Source organism: Phocoena sinus, chromosome 11 (assembly GCF_008692025.1).
Source record: "Phocoena sinus isolate mPhoSin1 chromosome 11, mPhoSin1.pri, whole genome shotgun sequence".
NCBI classification, from domain to species: domain Eukaryota; kingdom Metazoa; phylum Chordata; class Mammalia; order Artiodactyla; family Phocoenidae; genus Phocoena; species Phocoena sinus.
The window spans coordinates 74,733,841-74,749,356 of NC_045773.1; the positions used below are offsets into that span (position 1 = coordinate 74,733,841).

General features: G+C 43.4%; 1 protein-coding gene across 2 annotated transcripts in view; it reads right to left on the bottom strand.

Moving 5' to 3' along the window:
- RCAN2 (regulator of calcineurin 2) overlaps positions 1-5,760 on the bottom strand; it is a 261,617-nt gene extending 255,857 nt beyond the window's left edge. Inside the window, exons 1-2 of one of the 2 annotated variants that reach the window (XM_032650011.1) lie at positions 5,508-5,760; positions 3,279-3,345 (exon numbers count right to left, since the gene is read on the bottom strand). The gene's annotated coding sequence lies outside the window, so the exon portion shown is untranslated. The remainder of the gene's footprint in view (positions 1-3,278; positions 3,346-5,507) is intronic. The other variant, XM_032650010.1, reaches the window with a different exon arrangement.
- Positions 5,761-15,516: the final 9,756 nt, after the last annotated feature.

Genomic DNA, 15,516 nt, shown 5'->3' on the forward strand with positions numbered 1-15,516 from the left:
TTCCTATTCTGAAAGGGACCAGGCAGGCATGATTTTAACCCAAATCTATGGCTCGAGTAGTAAAATTTGAGACAGGATGGCAGGACTTCACAATGCCCAGACTCTTTAGAGATCATCTAGTCAACCTCTTCCCCCACGAATATGCAGATTTAAAATAACTAAGGCCTGAGAGGGGATGGGATTTTGCAGAGGTCACCCAACAAATCAAGTGCAGGGCCCGGATGAGAGCCAGAACTTCTCACTCACTCCCATCCTCTTTTATGGCATCAGCTACAAACATTCAAACACAGGGTAAAAATACACATTCTAGGCTAAATAGGAATGATTTCAAGGTTATTAATTCACACTGGCTATTCAGAGTGCTGACCAGACCGCCTGAGCTTGAACCCTGGGTGCCCTTCTTACTAACTGTGTGACCTAGATAAGGTGCCCTCTCTTTGCCTTGGGTTCCTTAACCGTCATACGAGAATAACAATAGTATCCGCCTCGTAAGGTTACCATGAGGATCAAACGTGATAATCTGTGTAGAGCTCCACCTTCTTTATGCTTGGCATAAAGTAAGCACTGAATAAATGGTACATATTGTTGCTATCGTTTGAATTATTACCATTATTACTAGTTCAGATAATTGACAGTTAATACTTTCACTCTGGGGGAAGAAGGCAGCAACAACTCCCTGCTGTCAAATCATCTCCTTCTTCTCCAAAGGCAGCACTAGACAGTCTCAGGAATGAAGGTGAGTCAGATGAATTGAAGTTAGCACCAGGAATGAAGAAATTACCTTTGAAAATAAAAGTGCCTACAGAGTATTTTTATTTGGATGTTCAAAGTCAAACTTCCCCACCTTTCTCAAAACAACTCTTTCTCATTTTATAGTTGACCCTTGTACAACTCGGGGGTTAGGGGCGTTACACATACCCCCTTCTAAGAGGAAAATCAGAGTCTTGCTATCTCTGCCTCGAAAACAAAGGAATTGGTAAATGACTCACCCAAGGGCAGGAAGCTGAAACAGTTTGGAGAGAATCAGGACCCAAACCCCAGGTCTTTTGACCCCATACATGGTGATCTCTAATCACAGCTCAAACCCGTGTTGTTCAAGGATCAACCGTACTTCCTTCCCCCCCACCCCCCGGTTTGGCTGAGATATAATTAACATAAAACACTGTATTAGTTTTCGGTGTATGTATATATTGTGAAATGATCATCATAATAAGTTTAGTTGACATCTACCATCTTACATAGTTACAAATTTTTTTCCTTATGAGAACTTTTAAGATCTACTCTCTCAGCAACTTTCAAATATACAATACAGTATTGTTAACTATAGTCACCATGCCGTACATTACACCCCCAGAACATATGTATCTTATAACTGGAAGTTTGTACCTTTTGACTACCTTCACTCACTTGCCCATCCTCCACCCCTCGCCTCTGGCAACAACAATCTATTCTCTGGATTTATGAGTTTGGTTTTTTTAGACTCTACATATAAGTGAGATCACACCGTACTTATATTTCTCTGACTTATTCACTTAGCACAATGCCATCAAGGTCCACCCATGTTGTTGCAAATGGCAGGGTCTCCTTTTTATGGCTGAATAATATTCCATTGTATATACATATATACCAGATTTTCCTTATCCACGCATCCATCAGTGGCCATTTAAGCTGTTTCCATATCGTGGCTCGTATAAAAAATGCTGTAATGAACATGGAGGTGCAGATATCTTTTCAAGTTAGTATTTTCATTTTCTTTGGATGAATACCCAAAAGTGGGATTGCTGGATCATGTGGTAGTTCTATTTTTAATTTTTTGAGGAACCTCCATATCGTTTTCCATAGTGGCTGCACCAGTTTACATTCCCACCAACAGTGTAGGAGGGTTCCCTTTTCTCCACATTCTCACCAACACTTATTTGTGTCTTCTTCAGTTTCTTTCATTATTGTCATAGTTTTCAGGGAACAAGTCTTTCACCCCCTTGATTAAATTTTTTCCTAGGTATTTTATTCTTTAAGATGCAGCTACAAATGGGATTGCTTTCTTAATTTCTCTTTCTGATAGTTCGCTATTTTAGTGTATAGAAATGCAACTGATGTTTGTGCATTGATTTTATGTCCTGCAATTTTACTGAATTTGTTTATTGGTCCTAACGGTCTTTTAGTAGAGTCTTTAGGGTTTTCTATGTATAATATCATGTCATTTACAAAGAGACAGTTTTACTTCTTCCTTTCTGATTTGAATGCCTTTTTTTTCTTGCCTAAATGCTATGGCTAGGACTTCCAGTACTATACTAAAGAAAAGTGGCAAGAGTGGGCATTCCTGATCTTACAGGAAAAGTTTCAGTTAAAAGTCCCCATCTTTCTTAAACCTAATCATTCTCCGTGACTTCCTATCTCAGTACAAAGCCTGACCATCCATCTAAACATCTTAAGCTTCTCCTTCCACACTACCAGCCACTTGGTGACCTAGAGCCACTGATTCTCACTCTGAAATGGTTTTCTGTAGATCTCTCTTCTCTTTCCCCATTCTACCTGGTTCAGGCACAATTAATTTTACTTATTTTTTTTTTTTTGGTCTGGACCGCTTTAGTGGTCTAAAATCTGAGCTCGTTCCTCTTTGCAACCCCACCTACTCACCGCCTCCAAAGTAACTTTTGCAAGATGAATTAGATCAAATCATTTCTCCCATACAGGCTGCATGGCTTCTCCTCCTCTGCAAGGTATATTCATAGCCCAGGCTCACTGAAACACCTCCTCCCAAACTTTCCTGCCACCTCCTCACTGCAGAACACCCACAAGTTCTTTGAACGTGACCTTTCTTTCAACGTGGAACACCTAGCTCCTTCTCTATAGAGATGCAGTCTGAACATGAACTTCTCTTCAAGCTCTTCCAGATTCCCTGAACCCTTTCTTCCCTGGGCTCCCACTGAGCTTGTTCCTATCTCCACTAAACACTCACCATGCTGATCATTATCACTTAATTTTCTTATCCCTTTCTGCTAGATTGATTTCTGAACAACATGGGCCTCATTCTTGTAGCCTCTGGCACAGGGACTACATAGCACACAGTAGGTACTTAACAAATTAACTGCTGAGTAAACTGAGTGGATGATACAGAAAATAAAAGGAATGGGAAAATGAGACCTCAGTGACAAAGTTGATCTCAATAAAGCTAATTTCTGTAACATACATGACTAACTACAAACGATTATGCAAGTACTTTTTAAAAGAATGTGATGCGTACTTGCAAATGACAAAGCTCTCAAGTTCCCACTTACGTCCGTTAACTGTTCATCACTGGAGAGAGAGCCACATCCTCCCTAATTTCGCTGGGTTCTGCAGGAGCTGCAAACAAGGCATTTGGAAAGCTCTTAGGATCCTGTAGCTTTAGTTGAGGACACATTCCCTCATAAAATTCTATGGACTGGACTCAAGTAGTAGGTGCTCAGTAAATGCTGATTCGATTTGCAGTGGATTTGAAAGCAAAGAGCAACTCACATTTCAGACTAACTCAACGCAGTGACTGATTGTACTTAAGAAAATAGCTCTAAGGCTAAAGCAAATCAATGGGAGACTGAAAAGCAGCCAAATGTTCACTCCCCTGCCTTGTTCCACAGTCGATGCTTGTCTGCTTCTTGATCCTTTCTAGCTTCTAGGTTTTTCTTTTCTTTTTTTTAACATCTTTATTGGAGTATAATTGCTTTACAATGGTGTGTTAGTTTCTGCTTTATAACAAAGTGAATCAGTTATACATATACATATGTTCCCATATCTCTTCCCTCTTGCATCTCCCTTCCTCCCACCCTCCCTATCCCACCCCTCCAGGAGGTCACAAAGGACCAAGCTGATCTCCCTGTGCTATGCGGCTGCTTCCCACTAGCTATCTACCTTACGTTTGGTAGCGTATATATGTCCGTGCCACTCTCTCACTTTGTCACAGCCTACCCTTCCCCCTCCTCATATCCTCAAGTCTATTCTCTAGTAGGTCTGTGTCTTTATTCCCATCTTACCCCTAGGCTCTTCATGACCTTTTTTTTTCCCTTAGATTCCATATATACGTGTTAGCATACGGTATTTGTTTTTCTCTTTCTGACTTACTTCTGACAGACTCTAGGTCCATCCACCTCACTACGAATAACTCAATTTCATTTCTTTTTATGGCTGAGTAATATTCCATTGTAAATATGTGCCACATCTTCTGTATCCATTCATCTTTCGATGGGCACTTAGGTTGCTTCCATGTCCTGGCTATTGTAAACAGAGCTGCAATGAACATTGTGGTACATGACTCTTTTTGAATTATGGTTTTCTCAGGGTATATGCCCAGTAGTGGGATTGCTGGGTCGTATGGTAGTTCTATTTTTTACTTCATTGTGTTCCTGGAATGGAGGGGGTCAGTTAGCAAGTGTTGCCCTGTGCCTGTGATACATTTGCCTGTGTTTTGTGTTGATGTAATATGTGTGAAAGTTGAGCTGCGTTATTTAAAATGTCCTACTTTTCCTAAAGCCTCCCCTCCGTATGACAAGTGGGATTCTGGCTTAGGGAAGAGAGAAGGGTGGACTGGAATGCTCTAGCATCTTTCATCTCCAGTTGTGGGATATATGTTAAAGGGAGCTCAGAAACTTTTGTTTTTACTGAAAGGATACTTTAAAAAAAAAAAAAGCGTAGGCAGCAGACTCATTAGATGTCCACTGAACACTTCTATCCTAACGTACTAAATAGGAAAGATTCAAAGCATGCACTCTGCTATAATTCATTTTGGGATAAGACAAAGACAGCAGTGCCTTGGAGAATAAATCATTAACTAAAGTCAAACGGAGACACCCTGGAAACCAGTGAAACCAGGAGGCAGCCGAGGGATCAGGCAGCTGGGATTTTCCTGTTCCCTCTAGTGACTTCTAGAGAGAAGCATCCCACAGGCAGGAGGAACTCGGCACACTGCGCTCCCTTCTATTTCACTTTTCAAACTTGAAGTTATTTTTAGATGACCCAAGCCCGCTAATCCCAGGCAGGACAATTCCCAGCCCGCTGCGTCTCAAAGCACCTTCCCCTCCCCAGCACTTTCCTTAAAGCACTGGGGAAAGAGGCTCCGATTTCCCGTTTGCTCTCTGCGTACAGACCACCTCCCCTAATCCCCTCTCCAAATCTCAGTCCCGGGGACCACAGGCGTCATTCCCGCTCCTCCACTTATGCACCTGCTGCTGCTACTAGAAAGACGAACCCCTGGGCCACTAGGACTGGGGAAGGGGCTCCTTGAGACCCGCGCCCTCTAGAGGGGGTCAAGGGACCTCGGTCCTCACGGCCGCCGCGGGAGCTGAGAACTGGATCTGGAGACCACCCGCCGCCACGGCCACCGCCCCCGGCCCAGCCCCATACCCCGCCCGCTCTCGGCCGCCCCCCGCCGCGGTCCCCCGGCCCGGCCCGGGCGCCGCGCGCAGCCCCGGCAGGACAGGACAGGACAGGACAGGGTGCCGGGGCGAGCGGGCCGGCGCCGTTACATAACCGACCTGCTGGTCGTCCGCGATGCGTCGGTGGAGGCTGAGGCGACTGCTGGGCGGTCTGCCGGTCGGCGAAGCCGGCGACTGCTGGCGTGGCACGGCTGCTCACCTGGCGGCCGGGCCGAGAGCGCGCGGGGACGGGCGCGGTGCCCGCGGGCCTGGGCGTGGGGCCGTGCGCGGCGCGCCCCGCCTCCCGGGCTCCGGCTCCGGCTTCGTGGGTCCGCGGGTCTCTGCCTCCCGCCCGCTCCTCGCCGCAACCTCAGCGGCCGTCACCCGGGACAAAGCGGCTCCGGGGAGGGGCCGAGCCGGCGGCTCTGGCAGGAGCCAGCGGAGATGGGCGCGCCCCCAGCTCCGACTCATCGCGCCAACCTCCAATCAGACCCCGGGAAACCGAGAGCCCCTGTCTGGCCTCCTCTCCTCCCCTCCCGCCTGACCCCGCGCCCTTCCCGGTCCCCCACGCACTCCCCTTCCCGGGCACTCCCCCTGCCCTCCGCCCAGGTGCCCAGGAGGGGGTGAAGACCCTCTGGGGACCGAGTTCAGGAGACGGTCCGTAGGAGTCCCGGGGGGAGGGGCTCCTCGGGGTCACGGCCGGGGTGGTGGCTTCCTTGAGGGTCGGAGTGGGCAGGGGGCTGATGCTGAAGCTAAGGGTGGCTGGGCAGCGACAGCCGGGAAGAAACTGATAGAGAAGCAAACTGTGGGTGGGGAATACTGAGCTGATGGAGCCCCCCTACTCCGGCTAACTGAGGAAAGGTCGAGAAGCCCCTCGAGGGAGGGCCCTGGGGCGCTGCGCCGGGTGGGCGCAGGCACCCGGTGGCTGGCTCCCCGGCCCCGCCCCGCCCTCGCGGGGGAAGGTGCCCTGCGCGGGCCGTGGCTTTGCCAGGTTTCCCAGCCAGACCTGGGGACTGAGGGCTTCAAGGACTCCTATTGTGTGAGAGCCTGTGACACAGGAGTGGGTGGCATCCTACGGTATCGTACAGTAAAAGGTTGAATGTGAAACAGAATCTTGGGTAGATCTGTCGCTCAACAAACTTAACCCCGGTAGAGGTCTCTGCTTTACAAAATAAAGCAGTTCAGAGCCGTGGCTTACGGGTGCCACCCGTACGGATAGAGTTGGGTCTCATGGCAAGAGAATGCCAATAATGTAAAATATATATATAATAAGGGAAGTGGGAAAAACTGAAGGAAGAAGGGTGGCGGGGTGAGGGTGGGGGAGGGGCGGGGGTGTGTGCACCAACCTGAGGGAGGGAATGAATAAGATATAAATCAGCTTTGCGTTCTGTCATCTTTCTAAATGCTACATAAATAGGCCTTTTTCCTTGTGCTTTTTATGCCCTTTTGCTTCCTGATAACAATGTTAAAATTGCATCGAAGCAACTTGTAAGTTTCACAACTATTCTTTGCTCACCCAGGCACCACATTGTTTTTTCCAAGGCTGACACAGAATTGCATCCTCTTTGAAAAACAAAACAAAACAGAAAAGGTAGACCTTGGCTCTTCTCTCTGATTAATCTGCATGAAATATAAATAAAGACAGAATTTCAGAGTTGAAAATGACCTCGGACTCCTACTCTTCCAAACTTCTAGATGCACAAATCCATATATATTCACTGATTAGATGAATTACTTTTTTGGATAGAATTGTTTGGAGGACCATCCTTATGTTAAGCCCAAAATTACTTTCCTAGGATTTTCACTCTAGTTCACTTTTTGAAGCGATGAAGACAGTGTCCAATTCCTTTTCCAACTGTCTTTCAAATATGTGAAGATAGCCATCATCACTCACTTTAAGCCCCCACTTCCAAGTAAAATATCCTCAATCCTTTGAACAAAATTTCACAGTAAGTAGTTCCTAGAATCTTCACCAACCTGAAGACCTTCACCTTAATAGGATCTATTATGTACATATATGTTTACAAATAAAATTTTCTGGGTACAGAAATAATAGATTTATTGTAGAAATTTTGCAAAGTTGGAAAAACACAAGATTTAATGTGAGAATTCAATGAAGTAATACATGTAAAGCATTTAGCCCAATGCCTGGCACACAGTAGCACTCAATATATGTTAGCTGTCACAAAAGTGAACATGGTCATTTTCTTACCACTCAGATACAGGTTTTCTTATTTTCTTAATAGACTTTTTTTTTTTTAAGTTTAAGGTTCACAGCAACGTTGAGTGGAAGGTAAAGAGAGTCCTCATATACCCCCTGCCCCACACATGCACAGCCTCCCCCATCATCAACATCCCCCACCAGAGTGGTGCGTTTGTTACAAAAGATGAACTGACATGGACACATAATTATCAACCAAAGTCCAGAGTTTACACTAGGGGTCACTTTTAGGTGTTGTACATTCTTTGAGTTTTGACAAATATATAACATATCCACCATTATAGTCTCTTACATGACAGTTTCACTGCCTTAAATATCCTCCCTGCCCCTCCTATTCATCCTTACCTCTCCGCTAACCCTTGGCAACCACTGACATTTTTAACCTTGGCAACCACTGACATTTTCAACCATCTCCATAGTTTTGCCTTTTTCAGAATGTCATATGATACGAATCATATAGCATACTGTATAGAATTTTCAGATTGGCTTCTTTCCTTTAGCAATATGCAACTAAGTTTCCTCCATGTGTTCTGCGTGAACATAAGTTTCAACTCACTTGGGTAAATACTGAGGAGTGTGATTGCTGGATCATATTATAAGAATATGTTTTGTAAGAAACCACCAAATACTGTCTTCCAAAGTGGCTATACCAGTTTGCATCCCTGCCAGCAATGAATGAGATTTCCTGTTGCTTCACATCCTCACCAGCGTTTGGGATTGTAAGTATTTTGGAATTTTGCCATTCTAATAGGCATGTAGTGGTATCTCATTATTGCTTTTATTTACAGCTTCCTAATGACATAAGATGTGGAACATTTTTTCATATGCCTATTTGCCATCCATAGATCTTCTTTGGTGAGGTGTCTGTTCAGATTTTTCACCCGTTTCCTAACTGGGTTGTTTGTTTTCTTATTGTTCTTATGATTCCTTTCAGTTTTAAGAGTTCTTTTATATTTTGAACAACAGTCCTATATCAGATATGTATTTTGTAAATAATTTCTCCAACTCTGTGGCTTGTCTTCTCATCCCCTTGACAGTGTCTTTTGCTCAGCAAAAGTTTTTAATTTTAATGAAGTCCAGCTTATGGATTTATTTCATGGATTGTGCCTTTGGTGTTTTATCTAAAGAGCCTTCATCATACCAAAAGTCATCTAGTTTTCTTCTATATTATCTCCTAGGAATTTTATAGTTTTGCATTTTATGTTTAGGTCTATGGTCTATTTTGAGTTAATTTTCGTAGCGTGTATAAGTTCAGTATCTAGATTATTCTATTTATTTTTTATTTTTTGCATGTGGATATCCAGTTGTTCCAGCACCATTCGTTGAAAAGACAATCTTTTCTCCATTGTTTTGCCTTTGCTCCTTGTCAAAGATCAGTTGACTATACATATCTATCTGGGTCTATTTCTGGACTATCTATTCTATTCCATTTATCTATTTATCTGTTCATTCACCAATATCACACTGCCTTGATTACTGTAGCTTTACAGTAAGTCTTGAAATCAGGTAGTGTCAATCCTCTGATTTTGTTCTTCTCCTTTAAAATTGTGTTGGCTATTCTGGTCTTTTTGCCGCTTCATATAAACTTTAGAATCAGTTTGTCAATATCACAAAATAACTTGCTGGGATTTTGATTGGGATTGCATTGAATCTAAAGATCAAGTTGGGAAGAACTGACATCTTTCCATACTTAGTCTTATTATCTACAGACATGGCATATCTCTCCATTTATCTAGTTTTTCTGATTTCTTTCACCAGAGTTTTATAGTTTTCCTCACATAGATTATGTACATATTTTATTAAAGTTATGCCAAAGTATTTCTCCTTTTTTTTGACCTTTGCCCATGTTTTAATTGGGTTGTTTTCCTTTCTTTGTCTGTGTGTGTGTGTGTGTCTGTGTGTGTGGAGTGTAAGAGTCCTTTATATATTCTGGATACGAATCCGTTGTCAGATACACGATTCGCAAATACCTTCTCCCATTCTGTGAGTTGTCTTTTTCTTGAGAGTGTCCTCACTATGAAGTATAAAAGTTTTGAATTTTGACGAAGTCCAATTTATCTATTTTTGTTATGGTTGTTGCTTATGCTTTTCGTGTCAACAACATTATTTTTTATAGCTACATAGTATTCCTGATAGCTGTACTTTTTTTTCTTTTGTTTTGAAACAATTTCAAACTTACAGAAAATTGGCAAGGGTAATACAAAGAACTCTTATACACCCTTTGTCAGACCCGTTTTATAAAAGGATCCAAGAGAGGATAGTGCTTTTCACCCAGTTGGCATGTTTCTTTAATCTCCTTCAGTCTGAAACAATGACCTTGACAGCTTTGAGTTCACTTGCTAGTCATTGTATAGAATGTACCTCTATCTGGGCTTGATGTTTCCTTACACTGAGGTTATAAGGCGTACTCCAGAACATCACCAAAGTGGTGCTGTGTTCTCATTGCCACCTATGTATGGCACGTCATATTGACTTGTCACACTCATGCTTTTCTACTTCTATCATTTCTTTTGTATTAGTTAGCCTTCTACTGAAAGGAAAAGTTTTTCTTCTCCTCATTTAACTATTTAGTAATATAAATGTGCACTCACAGACTCCTAGTTTATTTAATGGGTCATAATCTGTTACTATCATTACTTATTTTGATGCTCATCCCCCCACATTTGGCCAGTGGGAGCCCCTTCAAGCTGACTTCTGTGTCCCTTGGCACATCGCCGTAACTGAGTGTTTTCTTACTCGCTGGTACCAGAGAGTCCAGACTCAACTTATTCTTTGTCACTTGTGACCCTGGAAGCATTTCATGTTTTCCAAAGATACATGCTTGTATTTTTTTTCAAAGAGAAGACTTCAGACTCTTTGCTTCTGCACTAGGAGAGATTATAGGGGTTTGGATTTATGAGGAAGTTTGAAGATTACATATCACTACTAATAACAAAAACAATAACATTAAATATGTTCTTGAGTGGTTACTGAGTACCAATCACTCTGCAGTTCGTATTTGTACATTAATGTAATCTTCATAATACCCATGAGATAAGTACAACTATTGTTTCCATTTAATAGGTAAGGAAACCAAAGCACAGATAGATTGCCTAACCCTGGTAAGTTGAGCTAGAGTGAAACCCAAGTAGCCTGGTTCAAGACCTTGGGGTCTTTTGTGTGTAGGAAAATGCTGTCATTTTCAGGGACCGTGGAGGGTGAGTCAGGCCTTCCTCCTCAGGGCTCCTGGAGTTCTTTTTCACATGTCCCTTTATTACGCCTGTCACATTACATTGTTTGCAAATGACCTAACGGATGGCCCAAGCAACTTCTCCTACTACCTGGCATGGAGTATGCTTTCAATCAATGTTTAACCATTGGTAAGGAATTTAGGCTCACAGAATATGGCTTTCCTGAGGTCAAAGTGATGGTTTGTGTAACACTGCAACTGAAATTCCAGTCTTCTCAGTCTCAATCAAGTAACCCTTCTTTCTCCTGCATCAAGCTCGCTCATCTGGTGCCACATTTATTACTAGAAAAGTACTTTGTAGCCCATCTCAATGGATTTAGATTAGTTGTAATGCCATGTAAGCAAGATACATGTTCCTTTATATAGCAGTCCATGCTTTACAGTAGCAAAAATAAAAATGGGCTGGATTTTAAATTAAACTGGAGCAGGACAGATCTGGTCTGAAAGTGGAGGCTATGATATATGTCATTCTGGGTTTATAGTTTCTCATGTCATGGAAATGGAAGTGGATAGAAGGGAAGAAACACTTCTCAGAGCATTCTAAGTTAATCTGTTTTCTTTCCTTGGCAGCCTTTAGAGTAGGATGGAGAGGTGGAAAGGGCTCATCAAAGCAGGGAACAGAGAAAGTGATCCTATAGCAAAGGATTTTGTTGCTCTCAATGACTTGAGCGATATTCTTGGGTGGGGGAGAACACACACACTCCCTGGAAAAAATAAAGTCAAGATGACCGAGTGTGTTTCTTACAGCTCAAGGAATCTCTGGTGTCAGCGTCAGCCCGCCAAAGACCATTAAGAACACACCTGTAATTAAACAAGTTGGGTTTATTGCTCTTTGCAGTGAGGGAGGATGCACACCATGGAGATGGTGGGGCATGGCAGTTAGACATTAGGAAGAACTTACAGGGTTTGGACTTGTCTTAAGTGATCTGGGGGAGGGTTTAAGGAAGCCGTACTTTGCTCTAGATTGGATGCTATTAAAAAGCAGGGGTACTGTTTTCCTTGGGTATATTAATAAATCTTATCTGTAAGGTGGGAAGAATGAAGTAAGGCTATCGCTGGTATCATTGGTCAAGAAGCAGCCATCGCTCATATTAGTCAGAATAGGGTAATGTGATTATTTTCGGAGTTTGGACAATGTTCACATGTTTGTCTCTGTTTAGCTTGAGTGCAGAAGATCTTGCTTTTATCTTGATCCCTCGTGGTCCTAGGATATTTTGTGAAACTGTGTATACTCAACGGGAGAACATCAAGGCCAAACTGACCACACCTGGCAGATCATAGCTGTCAGGGCTGCTTCTTCCTCCCTAGTGAGATAAGGTACCCATGATAGATGATTCCCCCCTCATCTTGGCAACCTCACACAATAACCAGCCCACCAACAATCCCCAATAATCATCAATAATACACAGTGCCTAAGAATGTCTACCACATTTTCCACAAGTGGAAAATCAGCAAAAGTAATGAGTTCTTTCAAAGGGCTTTTGAAAGAAAAATGAAATAAGTGTTAAGCTCCCAAGACAACTAGAGAAAAATAAAAGATGGGGCTAGATGACGGGCATTGAAAGAAAGGAACTTTGTACTGGAGTACAAAGTACTGGAGTGGTGTGGGAAGATATAGAGATGGGGAGATTTGGGCTGGGCTTCAAAAATTAATTGAATTTGGAGAGGAAAATAAGAAGGTGGTGGACCTTTTAAGTGGGGAGAACCACACAACCTCTGAAGAGGTCAGCTTTGGCCCTGTTAACACAAGGCAGACAGAGGGGCAAAGGTTGACCAAGCATGAAGATGGGAGAATATGAAATGAGGGCAGAGGAGGGAAGAGATTGGCTCTAGCACTGGGCAAGTCCAGTCCAAAAGGCCCTTGTGGTCTCAAAATAACACCACAGCAGACAAAAAAAAACCTGTCCAAGCACATTGTTGTCATCAAGAAATCTCACATAGAGAACCTGGCTTATCTTAAACAAAAAAAGCTTGAAGAAATGGAATCCAGGACAAGACAGAGACCCCATCATCAGGATCCTAAGGTGGGGACTGGTCCTTGGAAACCAAGAGGCTCGGGAGATTGTAAGAACAGCTTGATAGTGGGTTGTATCAACGAGGCTGAAGCTCTTTACAACGTCCTTCTCACTTAAAGTGTTGATCAGTTCTAGAGACCAGGACGGGGCTGAATTTCAGGCAAGAGTCAGGTGCCCCAGGTATGAGAAGTGAAGGGCTGGGAACCCTGGGGCTTAGCACAGGTCTCAAGTTTGAATCTCACCTCCTCTTTTTACTAGCTGGATATCCTTGAATAAATCAATCACTCTACTCCTCTCAATGCCAGTTTTCTCATCTGTCAAGTCGAGATAATGGTAATCATACCCTACATTGTTGTGAAAATTAAATACCGTAAGGTTTGTAAAGCATTTGACCCAGTGTCTGGCCTCAATCCATTTTAGCCATCATCGTCGTTATCATCATCATCATCGTCATCCTCAAAAGAAAAGAATGCTCTAAGGTAGAGGTCCTGAGATTATGGCCCCCAGGCCAAACCCAGCCCCCACGTGGTTTTGCCAATCAAGTTTTACTGGGACACAGTCACACTCCTTTATTTATGTATTTTCTATGACTGCTTTAGCAGTTGCGGTTGCAACAGAGACCTCAAGACCTGTAAAGCTGAAAACACTTGCTATCTGGCTCCTTCCAGAAAAAGTTTGCTGAGTTCTGCTCTAAGGCAAGAGAAGTCCAATGGCCATGCCTATGTTGGAAGCTATGAGGACTTCATGTGAACAGAGCACAGGGGTAGCAGAGGAAGTAAGAAGAAAAGTTTCACCAGGTAAGTTGAGGTACACTTTTGCTGAAGAATAGTCTTTTGCAGTTAAGAATATGAAAAAAAAATTATGCCCTTTTCCAACCATCTTAACTCAGTAGAGCTAACTTTCTCTCTGGAACCCGCTACATAATTTGGAGGACCCAGGGTCCCCGGATCAAAAAATATTAAGAATTTCAGGAAAATGACAGCAGAGCATTAAATCAAGTACAGGGCCCTTCTGCACAGGTTGTATGGCTCTGTCTCTTTTTCTGTTTCATACACACACACACACACACACACACACACACACACACACTTTACACCTACAAGAGTATTCTACAGTTGAAGAGCAATCAAAAGGCCGTCAGTTGCAAACTGAGACTTGGGTTTTCTGTCTCTTTCCCTACCAGAGCATTTTCTCCTATAAATGATTCTTCTACACTCACAACCTCCTCCTCTTTTCATTTTCTTGCAGCAGTAAAAGAGTTTCCCTCCATCTAACTATCTCTCTTCGTTTCAGCATGACACATCCGTGTTATTGTTCAGATAGCAGAGGAAAACTGCTGGTCTCTGATTTCTCTTTTTTCCATTCGTTACAGCATGCCATGCCCAAAATAGTCGAGTCTGCTTTCACCGTGGCTCCATGCTCACCACGCCAGGATGAAAGCCACCGTTGCCCTTGTTGACTCTTACTGGGCTTTGGAGTGTCTGGAGTGTGTAAAGTTGTACAGATAAAAGTGTTAGGTAGCATGACATGCACGCGAAGAGCCACAGGGCAGCTAAGCTGATCTGTGTTTCCTTCATAGAAACAAGAACGGGCAAGGGGCTGCAGTACGGGAATGGTCTGTGAAACTATAACTCATGAAGAACTTGGTTTGCCCAAGAGGGAAAAAAAAAAATCACACACACAAAAGATGGATGGGTTGTGTTTTGTTTTTTAGCTCTTTTGACAGGCCATGGAGTGGAAAATGTGTCTATAAATGAGTTTTTTGTTGTTCATTGTGTGGAAAATATTCACAGATAGACAGATAAATACGATATTATAAGCCTTCCAAGGTTATCGTATCTTTTTAAGTCTGCAAGTAAAAGCAAGATGGTTTGGGATATCAGGAGTACGAGTGTACAGATGCCAGGAGGTTGATACTAGGTATGATCACAGATCCACAAGACCCCTGGTGAGGCAAGGTTCCCCCACAGGGACAAGTGAGCACCCTCAAAGATGCCTGGGACTCACTGGCGTGTGTTGATTTTCCAAAGGAGGACGAATCTTTCAGGGTCATCCTAATTTGCCAAGCGTGAGTCCGATTCCTCCAGGGTTTGACAAAGTGACAGACTACTCTGATAAATTAATGTGTGCTAAGGTGCTAATGGCTGATAATAGACTCTCTGGTTACTCTCGGTTAATATCTATAGTTACATGGGGCCAGGTTCTTCAGAGTCTGGAGGCCACAGCGCCGTGCATCTCTCCGCCAGCCTGTTTCTCTCTGCTCCTGGTGCATGCCCTCTGCTTTTAACCTTCCGGGCTATGCACTGGCCGTTCCCTCTGCCTGTGTGCCTTTACGTGACACTCTCAAATTCTTCCGCTGAAGATCAACTGAAAATAATAGTAACAAGTGCTGTTTACTATAATTCTAAGTATTCTCGAAGAGTTGTCCCGGGACCAACATTGGCATCACCCAGGGGAAATTGTTAGAAATGCACATTCTTTGGCCCGCCCCCAATCTATCAGCTTGGAAACTTGGAGTGGGACCCAGAGACTCGTGTTTTAGCAAAACTTCCAGGGGGTTCTGATGCTTGCTAAAGCTTGAGACCACTGTGCTAAGCCCTTTACCTATATCAGCTCATTGAATTTTCACAACTCTCTGAGGTAAGTCCTAAGATTCTCTCCATT